Source organism: Prinia subflava, chromosome Z (assembly GCF_021018805.1).
Source record: "Prinia subflava isolate CZ2003 ecotype Zambia chromosome Z, Cam_Psub_1.2, whole genome shotgun sequence".
NCBI classification, from domain to species: Eukaryota; Metazoa; Chordata; class Aves; order Passeriformes; family Cisticolidae; genus Prinia; species Prinia subflava.
Genome location: NC_086283.1, coordinates 43,409,055 through 43,424,121, shown reverse-complemented (window position 1 = coordinate 43,424,121; position 15,067 = coordinate 43,409,055). Strand labels below are relative to the sequence as shown.

Genomic DNA, 15,067 nt, shown 5'->3' with positions numbered 1-15,067 from the left:
GTGTTCTTGGCAGTGCTGGGTTAGTGGTTTTACTTGGTAATTTTACAGGTCTTTTCCATCCTAAACAATTCCATGGTTCTATCTTTACACGCTTTCAGGAAATTTTGGGAACAGAACCATGAAATACCAGCTTCCCTTATAGTTAAACAAGCTGTGGAAGCATAATGGGCAATGAGAGCATCTCAACCCAGGCAATATCAGATTTATGTGGGATAACTTGCTTGTTCTCCTTGTGCAGAAGTAATAAATATCTCTGCCTTTCTTCTTTCTTAGTGTACTAGGTATTTTCTGTCAAGAAAACATTCAAAATTATGGAGTTTTTGTTGCCAAGTAACTGTTAGTGTTATATGCGATGCATCTCGCCTATCCAGGAAATAGCTGAGTACCATGTGACAGAGTGAATGAATTCCTTGTTTTCCTTTGTTCACAGAATTTTCCTTTTTCTGTTTATATAAACCAGTAAGTTTTTGCACTTCATGTCTTTGACTATCCCCTGTCTCTCTGTGGGGGAGTGAGCAAGCTATTCTGTGGGACTCCTAAGCTCCACAGAAGCTAACAGTTCTCAAAGCCACTATTTCCTATACATAAAAGTTACCAACATAGTACTTATTCTTCAGTGTTGGGTTTCCATGCAAATATTTTATCTACTGCAGTGACATACTTTCTAGATGTTTGATTGCTTTGGATGTTGCCACTATCAACTGCTTCTCCACAGCATGCTTGAATCTGAAGATAACAATAAATGGCATTTTGTCAGAGTTTCTTTTTTCTAGGAGGCAACAGTTTATGGTCTGATTCCTGCAGACTCATACTTTCACCCAGTTCTGTTGTATTACAATGGCAGCCATTAATACAGCTAAAATAATGTAGATGAAACTTTGCTCCCCTGAGTGCATTCTCTATGTGTAGCATGTTCTTAAATGATCAGTCACTGACACAGCATAACTGGTGGACTATTCTGTGGAAAAAAGCTATTTTCATCTTAATTAAAATATTTTGAAATAAAATTTATAATTCTTTAATTGTTCTGATTTTAGAGTCCCTGCATTTGCCCAGTGTAGAAATCTTCAGAAAAAACTAAACAGATTTCTTGGAAATTAAGGTTGCCTTTCTTGCCCTAGAAATTAGGAGTTGTTTTTGTAAGTTTTAACTAACATCAAATACTGGAGTTAGTCGACCTACTGTATGTTGCTCAGGCTTAAAAATCTCCCTGTTTTTAAGACACACTATTCGCTTGTGTTAAACTTCCAGAGACAAGCTTGTGGAAACCCATAACACACTGCTGGTGTTTTACCTGTTGGCATATAAGCTTCGTATGCTGCCAGTCTGACCTTTGTGATGGTTTTTAGCTGAGGTAGACTTAATTTTCTTTACAGTAGCTAAAATGGAGCCATGTTTTGTTTTGAAAACAGTGTTAATAATATAGGGATATTTTAGTTTTTGCTGACCAGCGCTTGCACAAGGGCTTTTCATCTCCTCACCCCACCCAGTGAACAGGCTGGAAGTGCACAAGGAATTGGGATGGAACACAGTCAGAAGAGGGGACAATGACCATAGGGATATTCCAGACCCCATGGCATCATGCTCACCATGTAAAGCTGAGGAAGAAAGGAAGAAAGAGGGACATTTAAAGTGATGTAATTTGTCTTCACAAATTATTTATGTACAAAGGAGCACTGCTCCCCTGGGAATGGCTGAACACCTGCCTGGGGTGAATGAAGAAGAAGGGTGAATGAATTCCTTGTTTAGTTTTGATTGCATCTGTGGTTTTGCATTACCTATTAAACTATCTCAGCCTAGAGTTTTCCCACTTCTACCTTGCTAATTCTCCCCCCCATATCACCAGGCGGAGGGATTAACTGATCATCCTATTGGGGATTAGATTTTTTTCTTTTTTACTTATAGAACTTTTTCCCATAAGTTGCTAGGAAACTAACTTCTGGGTACTTATGGGTACTTCAGCAAAACAAAAGAAGCGGCCAGAAAAGAGGAGTGTAGCATGTGTTATGTTGGCTATGTTTCTTTTCGTCTCTGGGAGTTTCTCTCGGAGGGGGAAGATACCGCAGGATTTTTGGGGGCAGGTAAAGAACCGAGCTGGGGGCGGTTGTGCTCTCTCCTTCTTGGCAGCGGAATGTTATAAATGCCAAGCCAATTCCAATTAATAAAATAAAATTTTATTAATTAAAGAATTACAGGACAAAAATTTGGGCAAATCAGGAATCGGAAGCACAGTGCCGATGCCCGGGATCGACACTGGGTGAACCTCAGTGTTGGCCTCTATCGCACTGTAACCCCCGTCGTTCATGAATTGGGCTTTTTCGGGGTCCCCTTTTTATACAGTTTATTTGGCTGGCAGCAGATGATTTCCCCACAGTTCTTTGTCTTTGCGTTGGTTTCTTCATACTCATTTCTCCCGTCTGGTCTGCTGAATGGGGTTCCCCGCGGAAAGATGAATGTTAAGTTCATTCCTCCGGTGTATGAATGGGAGGTGAAGTCCTGAATGGGAGGCGTTCTCCTGATGCGTATCTCCCGCGAAGGCTGGGCACTTCACAGTTCCACCGCCCCCGGAGGACTGATTCCAATCTTGATTTACCCTTTATTCTGGTGTTAAGAGTGGGCTTCCTGATTTCCCGGCAGGGGTATGGTCTTTCCTGGAATTGCAGCCTCTGGGTGTTGCCTGTCCTGAAATTAGTCGGTTTCATGTCCGACCTGCTTGTGCATTTCATTTTACAAAACATATTTACATTTTATATACACCAAAACACAAATTATTAGACAGTATTTATTACAGGAAAGAGCTCGGCCAGGCTGTGGCTCACTGCGGGGACAATTCAGTGTCACCACCGGAGCCCAGTCCTAGGGACCCAGCCCCACCCGCTCGTGTGCCCGGGAATCCTGAGCAGTGCCGAGCTCGCCTTTCCCTGCCCGCTGCAGCCGGGCCGCCGCTGTCCCAGCCCCGCCGCTCCTGCGGGCCCGCCCCGGCCTTTGCTGCGCTGCAGCCCCGCACCTCCTGCCCTGCAGGGACAGCCCGCAGCTCCAGCTGCCACCGCGGGGCCTCTGGGGCATCCCAGACACCACCCGGGATCTCTGCTCATCCCTGCCCTTCCAGCTCGGTGCTCCCGAGTCCTGCGGGGCACGGGGATCAGAGTGCCCCGGGGATTTGTGGAGCAAAGCCTCTCCTCCATCCCTTCCCGTCTGGGCCGAGAAGGCCGTCACGAGGTTCCTGGTTCTGTTTTGTTGTTAATGCCGTGGTTGTTGTTGTTTGTTTGCCTTGTTATACATACAAGTAAAGAACTGCTATTCCTATCCCCATACCTTTGCCTGAGAGCCCCTTAATTTCAAAATTATAATAATTCGGAGGAGAGGATTTGCATTCTCCATTCCCAGGGAAGCTCCTGCCCTCCCAAGCAGACATCTCTCTTTCCAAACCAAGATACAAGCCCGTGTGGGGCTTAATTGCCAGTTGTGAATAAACCATGAAACACTTTCAGGCCCTAAATGAAATGAAAGATAATGAAATGACCATTCACAGATAAGCTAGTTTAAAAATTCAGATATATAAAATATCCTTTAGTGATTATTTGAAAATCTGGTGATGTAACAAGAAATGTGCCTTAAAACTCCAGAACACAGTGAGGGAGAGCAAAAAAGAATTTTGCAGAATAATTGTTGATTAGTTGTCTAATAATTGCTCTTCATTTTACCAACATGTTTTACAGCATATCATACGTACAACAGTACTTTAGTTTTTCACTTTTGAAATTCAAAGGCTATACATTTCACTTAAGAGTAGGAATTGCAATAATTTTAATTTTTTGAAAGAGAGATTAATTACACCAAATAAAGTTATGTGCAATTACTGTTGATTGGAAGGTAATGACTTCAACGACCCTGTCTTGCTTTTGAAGTAGAGTTTCTCAGTGCAAAAAACTATGCTAAACATGTATTGGACTTCTCTCTCATAAACTTTGAACTGGAACATTCTTACATGCAGCATAAGGATTTGCAACAAGAATTATTTTTCTTCTCCTTGTTGAGTTTTCTTCAGACATCCAGAACTAATTTTAGGAAAATAATTGTCCTAGGTTACAATAATTTCTTTTTTTTTAGCCCAGTCCATTGTGCTTCAAATTTAAATTTCCCTTGTTGAATGTCAAACATATTTTTTCAGGTTAATTTTCAAGAGAAAGCTCTTTTTTATTCTCAAATACCTCTGCATTGTAAATTTATATGAAACAGGTTGAAAATTAGTATTCAATTAATCCAAATGAAAAAGGAGGATGATCATGTGAAGAGTCACAGAAAATGAGACAGCTTCTATATACATATTAATGCACATATCATATTTGTTAACCAGACACATGGTGTGGAAGTAATTTCAAAGGAGTGTTTGCTGAGTGTTCTAGTACAGTTACCCTGTGGTTGCCATTACTTCAACATAAAAAACTTATCTATTTCAGATACAACTTTGTCACAGCAGTTAGAACAAACTTTTAATGGCACCTCCAAGCTACAAGTTATGAAGCCAAATAGGGAAATCAGAATATACTCCCAGATGGTTCCTCTAGCTCCAAGATTATGTTCAGCTCAGACTGAACATAATATAGAAGTAAACAAGATTGTAAAACATTTTTTAAAATGATACTTTGTACCAGGAATGCTTTCACACAAAAACCTTCCTATGTGCTTAATTTTTGAAAGCTAACCTTTTATTTCAGGGAAGTAGAGATAAGAACAGAGGGATCACATCAGAGAGAAAGGCCTGTTGAGCTGAGTGAATATTTTCACCAGAAGGTATCTTGTATAACCAGAAACATTATTTAAGAAAAGGTAACATATCTCAAAGCATTTGCTTACAAAAATGACAACATTTTAGTCCTACAAGGTATTGTTGTGTGTTTTTATAGTACTTTGGAAATATTTTCTAAAAATTCTGATAGTTTTCATTCTTTGTCTAAAGCTTGACATGAGCTATTCCACCCTAGCTCAGCTAATTCAACATGAAAATTTCATTTCTATCAGCAAACACAAAGAGTGAATTGCAATGGGAATCTAAAAGTATTGATCTGTGTGAAAATTATATTGCTGAGCTCTTTATAATTGTATGTCACAATATAGTTTGCCACCAGGTAGACTCATTTTCAACAAGCTTCCAGTAAAGATTTTTTTTAAACATATGCTTGCTGAAGGGACATAAAAATGCTCTACTAGCCACCTATTTGGTTAGAATAAACAATCTGTAATCTTAGAAACAAGATGGCAGTAAGCTGATGACATACCATCAGACATGATATTTGGAAATCAAGTTTATTGATTGGCATGATTACTAGTTTTAGTTTCCCTATGCTGCTACAATATGTTGTCCAAAGTCATTACATGCCATTCTGATTAAAAAAATCCAAACTGTAACTTAAAACTGAAAATGTACCACCAAAATGGAGGAAATGATCCCTTGAGCACCAGCAAATACAGTCTGTTGATGAGTACAAATAACCTCTGTGTAAGTTACACAGGAGAATGAGCTAAATAATGCATGAAGTGCTGGAAGTTGCTTAAAATACATGCCTCCCCCCCTCCCCCTCGAATACATTTCCTCAGTCTGTTAAGCAGCAAGTGTTGAAAGTCTACCCTTGTTTCTTTCTTTCTTAATAAACTTGCTGCCACTCAGTTTTCATCTTTTATTAAGATTCTTGCTGGTGCTGCTTTGGGTACAATAAAACATAATGACAATGAAAAATGCCTAAAGACTACCCCACTGCCATTTTCCTCTCCTACAAAGACTGGTCTATCAGTGTTAATATCTACGGTAACAGAGGATGGACCCATTTCCATTCTGACACCGTATGGAATAACAAGATGAAGGTGGGCATGTATCTTCTCTCACCAGATCTCTTTTTATTATGCTTATCCTTTCACTAATAGTGCCCATAACCAATTGGTGTTTTTTTAGTAAACAGTATATTAAGCTGATGTAAAGGAGCTGTGATTGAAGTGTAAGAAGAGTAAACAGAACTTCTGACTTATACCAGTGATGCAATTTACTATTGGTAGTATCCACTGATCAAGAAATTTTTGTCTAGTATTTTCTACATCTCCTAAGGAAGCTAAGAATAAAACCATGGGACCGCTTAGATGTCTGAAGACTGTAATTTTTGTTCATTTCTCAGAAAATATGTCTTTGGTAAAAGATTTGTTGTTTATTTTTCTCCCTTGTTTTTTCCCCCTCTCTGTGTATACTCCTACTTTCTGAAGGATGCATAAAAAGAATTTTCTTTTTAATATGTAAACCATGTATTTTAAATCAAACACAGTTTTGTAGTTGGTCACCTTCTACTTGCTTTAGCATTTGTATTACTGATTGAAAGATTAGGATCCTGAAATCTTCTTTTACCACACTGCACAAGTAGTTATAACAAAAAGCAATGTTTCTTCTCTAGAAACCTAGCTTCCCTTTCACACATAATTGTCATGGATGAGGTAACAGTTGCTGAAGTGAACATGTTAATCCTAATATCTGTAGTTAATGCATTCAGAGGCAGCTTTTAAGCTCTTAAATGGAAAGGAAAGGTTTCCAGAGGCTCTCAGCAGTTGCTTGCAAGTGCTGGCAGCTTCCCAGAAACTTCGAAAGTCTGACCAAGGCATCTTGATACTATACAGTGCAGCACCATCTTACTGATACATACATTTTTACAAGACATCTGGGAAGTCCATCACACATGTTCCTATAGCACAGTTCAGTGCTGTGCAGAGCTTGTGCTACAGAGATGGTTGTATTTCACTCAATTTTTTTTTCTTTTTTAGCAGGACTCTGGAGTCCTGCTCAGCAGGAGGGAGAACATTTTCATACAGCAATACCAGTGTCATGTTTTCTAGCACTGTCTTACAATTCCAGAGTTTGTTCTGGCATTACAATGTGCTTCCACACATCACTAACAATTAAAATGCTACTAGCCATCATTGAAAAGCCTGGACTCAGGTGTGGAAGAAGAAGATTTTTGAAAATGTTGGCTTTTCTCAGTTTTCTGTGATTTGAGGCAGAACCATAGAACCACAAAATCAGTTGAGTTGGAAGAGACCCATCAGGATCACCAAGTCCAACTCCTGGGCCTGCACAGAACACTCCAAGAGTTACACCACAGGCCTGGGAGCATTGTCTAAACACTGCTTGAACTCTGTCAGACTTGGTGCTGCAAGCACTTCCCTGGGTATCCTGTTCCAGTGCCCAAAGCCTCTCTGGGTGAAAAACGTTTTCCTGACATCCAGCCTAAGCTCCCTTGTCACAGCTTCAGACCATTTCCTTGAGTCCTGTTACTGGTCACCACAGAGAAGAGATCAGTGCTTGTATTACAGAACAGGTTACACTTTGTGGGAGATGAGAAATCCTGTTGGCTCTAGCTCAAGAGAAAGCACTCTGGGAATGTTTCAGCTACCAGCGAGGTACAAAGCAGCCTGTACCCAGAGATCAGGTTGCATGGCTGGAGTGTGCTCCTCATGCAGGAGGCAGGTATTGGTAGAGGAGGTGCACAGATAGCACTTGGTCAGAGAGCTGGTTGGGTGTGCATGAACAGCAGGACTGCAGTGGCAGGCAGCCAAATGAATGTTTGCTTTGGGTTAAGTTTAGAATACAAAGGGGTTCCGCTTGTTACAATAAACTATCTTCTTCAGGACAAGCAAGGAGGTCTGTGTGTCTTTGATACCCACTACTACAATACCTCTGTAAAAAGTCAATGCAGCAGTGGAGGAAAATGTTGGAAAATTCTTTTAAATTTGGCAGGTCCTGATCCCTATATTTGATATAAATGATCCCTATATTTGTGGTTAATTCTCAGTTTTGTACCCTCCAGTGGTTAGAACAAATGCCAGAGCACAGCCCTGTGGTAACTCCCTATATCTGTGACTAATAAGTCATCTTCCAGCTAATGCTTCCTTGTTTACTTCTATCAGTGATTAATATATATTAGCTGATATCTTAGTTTTGAGAACAAGGATTGTGTGTCAGAGCAAAGAGTGATAAAGGAAGTATGACTTGACATAATTGAGGTGCTCTCAAGGAGAAAAGATTCATCAGAAGATCCAGAACCATACCCAAACAAATCCATGGAAATAATTTGCATATATCCATGTATTCAAAAATGTGACAAATATTTATTAGTTTCAGTAATATAACCTAGTCTGTAACGTTACTGAGCACACATGCTTTGGGAAGAATTTCCCATGCATCAGGCACTACTAATAAAGTAATATCAACTTTCTAACCTAATGAATTGGTTGGAGAGTTTATTTCCCAGATTTTAATGACACCTGTCCCTCTTGTCCTCACAAGAAATTTGCAGACTGTGATGAAGTTTCACCTTAGTCTTCTCAAGGCAGAACAAACCAAGTGACCTCAGCTGCTCCTCGTATGGCTCCTCCTCAAGGTCCTTCATCATCCTCATGTCCTGCTTTGGATGCTGTCCAATAGCTTGACATCCTTTCTGTATTTTGGTGCCCAAAACTGCCCCCAGGACTGGAGATGAAGCCATCTCATTGCAGATCAGAGTGGGACAATCACCTCCCTTTCCCAGCTGGTGGTGCTGTGTCTGGTGCACTCCAGCATACGCTTGGGCCTCCTGGCTGCCAGGGCACTGCTGACTCAGATCCAACTTGCCATCAACCAATTCCTTTCCACGGTGCTGCTCTCATTTCCTACTCTGTGCACCCAACCAGGGTTGCACCATGCCAGGTGCAGAATCTGGCACTTGCCCTTGTTAAACTCCATACAGCTGGTGATTGTCCATCTCTCTAATTTGTTGAGGTCTCTCTACAGGGATTCTCTGCCCTTGAAGAGGGTGACAGCTCCTCCCAATCTATGATAATCAGCAAACTTAGTACTCCTCTGAGTCCGATGTCCAGGTTAATGAAGATGTTGAAGAGAATTTGGAGCTTATGTAGGTCATGGTAGGCTGGAAAAGACAGATTTATACATTGTCTTTTCATATGTCCAAGAAGATGTGCTGTTCTCCTCCCTGAAGAACCAGAGAAAGGAGTTAGGGAACAAAACAAGAAACTCATCCTTTAAAATTAGGTCTTCAAGAAGCCTCTTTTATTGTCAAGTGCACAAAGAGGCAGCTGGGCTTTGGTTAGCTTTAGTAAATAATCCAGTTCCCCTCAGCCCATTTTTTTTTAAACTTAATTAAACTTGAAACATAATACCTTTATATATTTATGTGTTTGGGTCTTGACAAGGAATTTGGGCTGCTCTTTGCCAAGGCACTTGGAAAGCTGTGAGGAAGGAATTCAATGCTTAGACCTCACTAATATTCAAAGCTATGGAAGCCAATACTTACTGAGTCCAAAGAGAAAAAAAACCTTAAACTGTGTTTGTGTTCAACATTTTTACATATCTGAAAGGCTCTGTGGTTCTATTTTTGAACCATACTTTGCAAAAGATACCTTTTTAGTAAACATTACTATCTGAAGGTAGAATGTATTCTTTTAAGATAAGTAATTTATTAATTTAAACTCTCTTAGTTTTATTTTCTTAAAGAAACATTTGGTTTTAATACTCAATACTTTTCTCAGAAATTGGTGACTGGGAACTGGTAACCAATCAGTTGGGAATTTCTAAGGATGTTCGGCTTATCACTTAGTCTGTTTATCACTTAGATTTGGCAGTCTAGTATTCAAACTCATAAATAGAAAATATTTTCATACAAATGCAAAGCTAACTCTTCAACACAATTTCTAGTCATTGTCCTTCTTTTAACCTCTTAAGTATTTCAAGTACTTCCCCATTATAAATTGTCTAAGCTGATGGGTTTATAGAAAATAATGGTAACACTATAGCATGTCACCATTTAGGTACTGATGCTTGGTGGACAAAATCAATACTTCTTAATACAGAATGACCTATTAAATGACAAGCCACTTGTGTTTTGCTGAGTAGTACTTTTTGGAATAGTCTAAGTATAGACTATATTAAAGTTCTAACAAGTTAAATGAACAAAAATGTTGTGACTTTTGAAAATATTCAAATAAACTTTCCTACAGTCATGTTTCCTCCATTTGTAACCAGAATTCTTCAATTAATTCCAAAGTTATACATGAGGTCTTTAATTTTTCCACAGAAAAAATATTTTTAAGGGAATCTAAAATATTTTTGTTATTTTTAAGTTTCAGTGAATAATAATAAATGTTTTACTTGCTTCATTGTTACTATATTAAGAAAAGATATCATTACATTGTACGTAGAAAAGATATTCTGAGGGAGTAAAATCTAGGGTGCAGTGAAAGAATTTAAAATTTTGAGGAATAGAGAAAAAAAGAAGGCTTGATTAGGATTTAACTTTAGAAACTTGAAAAAAAAATTGTGGCTTTCCTAGCTTAGGTCTTTTAAAATTTGTTGTTGTTGTTGTTGTTGATTTTTTCCTATTGTTTCTAATTTTACTAGTTAAATTCTCTGGTTGATCAGATTAAGATTGTATTTCTGATATATGTGGAGGATTAATACAGTCATATTCATGAAGTGTGTGTTTTTCCTCTGTTCTGATATAACCTGGCCTGTAAATGAAATATTATCACAGAAGTAATTTTGTGGATTTTCTGAAGGTCATTGTGACATGCTTAGGACACTGCATTTCAAAATGTTGGCAATTCAATATCCACGGTGTAACTATGGTCACATTTCTTGGCTGTCTAGAAAAAGTGGATGTTCTACTGACCACAGGTAATACCAGTTTCAACAGCAGCAATAAAGAGCAGTATTAATTATATCTGCAATAGTCCAGAACTCAGAAAAACAAAGATTATCGAAGTGAAATACATGAAGTCAAACAAATGGATCATTTTTTGGTGATTGTATTCTTTCAGATTGCTTTGTTTGGCTAAATTAAAACATATCAAAACATGTCTTGCTTGCTTGGAAACAAAATAAAAGAAGAAACTATCAATATTTATTATTTTGATTTATAAAAAAGATGTGGCATTACTTTCAGTCTTTTTGTAATGGATGTCCTATTTGTTTTTCCTTCCTTGGCATCCTTAGAGTCAAAAAGACATGTTTGCTAATTGCAGATTACCCTCTGAATATTTCACAGCATATACAATGACCAGGCACCAAACTGACACAAAGATGAAGAAAATATACTCTGTCTCCAAGATCACTATTAAAAAGGTTCCTTATAAATAACATCTCTCTTATATGGCTTTGTATGTGCTCTCTCATCTGCCTACAGTACACCATATTTTGTGTGCCAAAATATTTCTTTATTTCTTCTTTTCTTTTTCCAGTTTATTTTGCTCTGTTTTCTCCCAATTCGTCATTACTTTCCCCCTGAATCTTTTTGCCAAGATGAAAGATGGTAAGATGCAAACAAAGTAAAAAAGTTAGAGCCAGTGAGGTTGATTCAAATGCCAAAGTATGCCTCTAGAACAATGGAATTTTAGCTTTGAGAAGAATGTCTATATATAACTAAATCTAGAAACAACTTATATTTTGTCCTACTTTTATCCTTGGATAATAGTAACCTAGCTGAGGATTAAAAAGTGCTGAGAAATTAAAAAAATACAGTAACCTTATTATCTTTTCTGCAGTCAGTCATTCCTCTCCTGCTTTTCTAAAACATAAAAATGCATTTATATTAAAACATGAAAAATGTGGGCAGGTTGATGATATTTAGATCATATAAACTTATAAGCATTTAAAATTCACTTATGTCACAGGAGAAAGAATGTACTATTGAAACCACATAAATAATAAGAATAAGAATAAGAATAAGAATAAGAATAAAGAATAAAGAATAAAGAATAAGAATAGTAAGAATGATGTGTGTGTTAGCTTCCTACTTAGTTTTTTCCTGAATGTTTACTTGTTTGTAAATATTCATCAGGTTTTTTGTTGTTACGTCTTGAGCAGGTAAGTGATGTTCTGAGTGGATGATTGTGATTTTAATGCAGGGTAAAAGGAAGAACTTGGTCAGGTGAACTCATTTTTGCCTCTCAAAAGAAACAAAAATATAACAGTGTATCATACAATTTAGCAATTGAATGTTTCCCACTGTTTTCTTTTGACTTTGAAAAGTAAGTATAAAAATATCACAGTTGCAAGATGCACAATAGCTCAGTGTTTCTGATTTAGCACTTGGCATGTGATCAGAGAATAGAACAGACAAAAGCCTTTCAGCTCAGTAATGACTAGTCTGTACAGTGTTGCAGTCTTTATAATGTGTGTGGTCTTGACACTTCTTACAATTTCATGTAATGGATCCATAGATGTCCCAGCTCTAAGACAGATTTCCACAGCTTCTGTCTCTCCCACTCTGTGATTCACCACAGCCTGCTGAGTAACAAGCATGACTCCCTTGGCTGCTCTGGGATGCTACAAATCACTGAGAAGAAAATTCTCATAACAATGTTTTATTTGCTCTTTATCCATAGGTCACAGGCTACACATATACAAACATAATTTGAAACACACTCCTGCGCTTATTTGACACATTTTGGACAAAGACAGAAATTTTTAAAAAGTCGTGTTCAAATGTCTGCTCAGACCTTCTGTGAGTCTGACTTTTACTCAAATGGAGAGGAACAGGTTTAGCTTGTAGCTTATGCCCTTAATTCATGTGGAAGACTCCCTGGAGTATCAACTCCATCATCAGGGATAACTTTGCTTAGGCTCATGCAATCTTACCTTCTCTCCTTCTATAATGCTTGTGGTTTTGGTTCCCTTCATCATAGACAACACATCTTTGTGTCACCAAGGATGTAGCTAAGTTTTTTGGGTGTAAAAATGAGTGATTTTTTACGACAATGCTGATGATCTGTAACTAGAACTTTATCTTTGTTAGATGATTGCTTTCAGCACAAAGTTAGGACTCTGTTTTAACACTGAAGCATGCTAGCTTGAAGCATACAAAACTGAAGGAAGAAGAAGGTCCTACATCACATCAACACACAGTGGAACAGGTGCTTCTCTGCCCAATTGGATATGCAGGATAATGGTATGCTTGCAGTTCTGTACTCAGAACAAGTATAAAGGTGTCATCTTCCAGTGTGCTTTTCTATTCCTCCTTATATTTAATTACCTAAAACTGCTTAGTACGAATAGTTGTTATCATCAATAATTTAACTACTAATGGCCTCTAGTAATTTGTATATGACTGGTGTATGTCTTTCAACATAATCCAAGCTTCTGATATGGGGGAAATGTGCAGTCCTACAACAGTATTGATTTACTCATTTGATCATTTAGAATTTGTATGTCCATGGCAAACACAAGTTATCTCCTTTTGACTTTTTAAACTTCTAGAAAAATATGTCTCATTGGAATGATTGCTTTTCACAGATGTACACTTGTAGTGTATTTGCAGTTGTATATGTGGCACTGACTGTAGTAAGGACAAGAGCCTATTGCCCTGGATAACATGAAAATACAGAGGGAAGACATAGGAGAAAATAGGCATCCACTTGATGGGATAGAGAAAGTGGAACTACCGTTCAGACTGATGTAGAAATGTGCCATTACCTAGGTGAAAGGCCTGCAGAATGATCTTTGCAGAAATGCAGAAATGTATGGGTATAAGCCAGAAGAGAGTACACTTGTCAAGGACATTGGGTTTGCATTATATGGTTTTGCTACTGCAAGAGGAGATGGCAAGAGTGGCTTCTATGAGAAGATGCCAGAAGTTTCCCCCATGTTCCACAGACCCAGCTCCAACCATCTCCAAGATGGGCATGCCACTGGCTGAAGCTGAGACAACCAGTGACATTGATGGCACCTTCGAGACAGCAGCTGGGAGAGAGGAGTGAGAATGTGAAAGGAACAAGATGGAGACATCCACGTCAGTGAATAGAGAGGGGGAGGAGGTGTTCCATGTGCCACACCAGAGATTCCCCCACAGCCTGTGGTGAGCACCATGGTGAGGCAGCTGTGCCCCTGCACCCCATGGAGTTCCACAGTGGAGCAGTGTAAGAGCCTGCCAATAAGAGAAAAGCTTCAAAAAGTGCTTTGTCATTATGTCTGCTTATAATAATCACTCTTGAACACCTGAAAACTACAAGATCGACTCTGAGTAGACCATAGCCTCGAGGGCTGTAAAAACCGAGGCAAAACTGTTGCAAAATGTTGAGGGGAAAGCAAGGGGCAGAATCTCACTATCACCACCATGGCTTGCTGTGAGATACCCTGAGGCTTCCAGGATCTGATGCCACCCACTTGGGGAGAAAACCTCCATCCTGCACCCCTGGGCCGAAGTCACGAGTGAGCTGTGGAAGCCCTACCCTGCTGCTGTGTCCTGTGGTGAGAGCACTGCGAGTGGACCGAAGTTTGGAGGACCAGCCACTGCATCCCAGCCAAGCTGCCTCAGAGATCAGAGAAGGCAGATAAAATGCTTTAAACAACAAGAAAAAAAAAAAAAAAAAAAAAAAAAAAAAAAAAAAAAGAGGTAAAAACTCCTCTGCTCCCCCCACCATCTCAGCAGCAGCAGAGGTAGCACAATGTGATTTTGATCTATCCTACATTTTTTAGAGTAACCTTAGCTTTTTCTAACTTTTCTCTACTTTTCATTTCTTTCTCTTTGCCTCTCTTACTAGTAAAAAAAAAGTAACAGTTTTTTGGCATCAAAATTTAATCTTGTTGGGTTTTAATCTCATTTTTTTGTAATATTTTGAACCTTCAAAGTTTTTTCCATTTTCTACACATAGACTTAGTTTTCTTTGCTTTTCTGCATTTAAACTGATTTGTAACATGCAGATGCCCACACCAGAAACAGTGGATGACCAAAGGATAATCTCCAGCCTGCTGGAACAGGATGGTGACTTTTAGCCTTGTGGGGAGAGAAGCCCACACTGGAAGAGGTTTTCTAGCATGCTAGTATGACCTGTGACCCATGGTGGGGGGTCTTATGTAGGACCTATCCTTTCCTGAAGGACTGCACCTTGTGGAATAAACTGCTAATGGAGCACTTTATGAAAAAGGTGGGTTTTTTTTTGTTTTTGTTTTTGTTTTTTTTAATGAAGGACTGTCCTCTGTATGCGGACAGTCCTCTGTGTATGCTGAAGCAGGCATAGAACATGAGAAGGAAGGAGTAGC

The 15,067-nt window shown here is 38.9% G+C and overlaps 1 long non-coding RNA gene across 2 annotated transcripts in view; it reads right to left on the bottom strand.

The window, feature by feature from the left end:
* Nucleotides 1-2,220: 2,220 nt before the first annotated feature.
* LOC134564466 (uncharacterized) overlaps nt 2,221-15,067 on the bottom strand; it is a 40,150-nt gene continuing 27,303 nt past the window's right edge. For both annotated transcript variants that reach the window (XR_010083572.1, XR_010083573.1), the window contains exon 3: nt 2,221-9,005. This is a non-coding gene — a long non-coding RNA (uncharacterized LOC134564466). The remainder of the gene's footprint in view (nt 9,006-15,067) is intronic.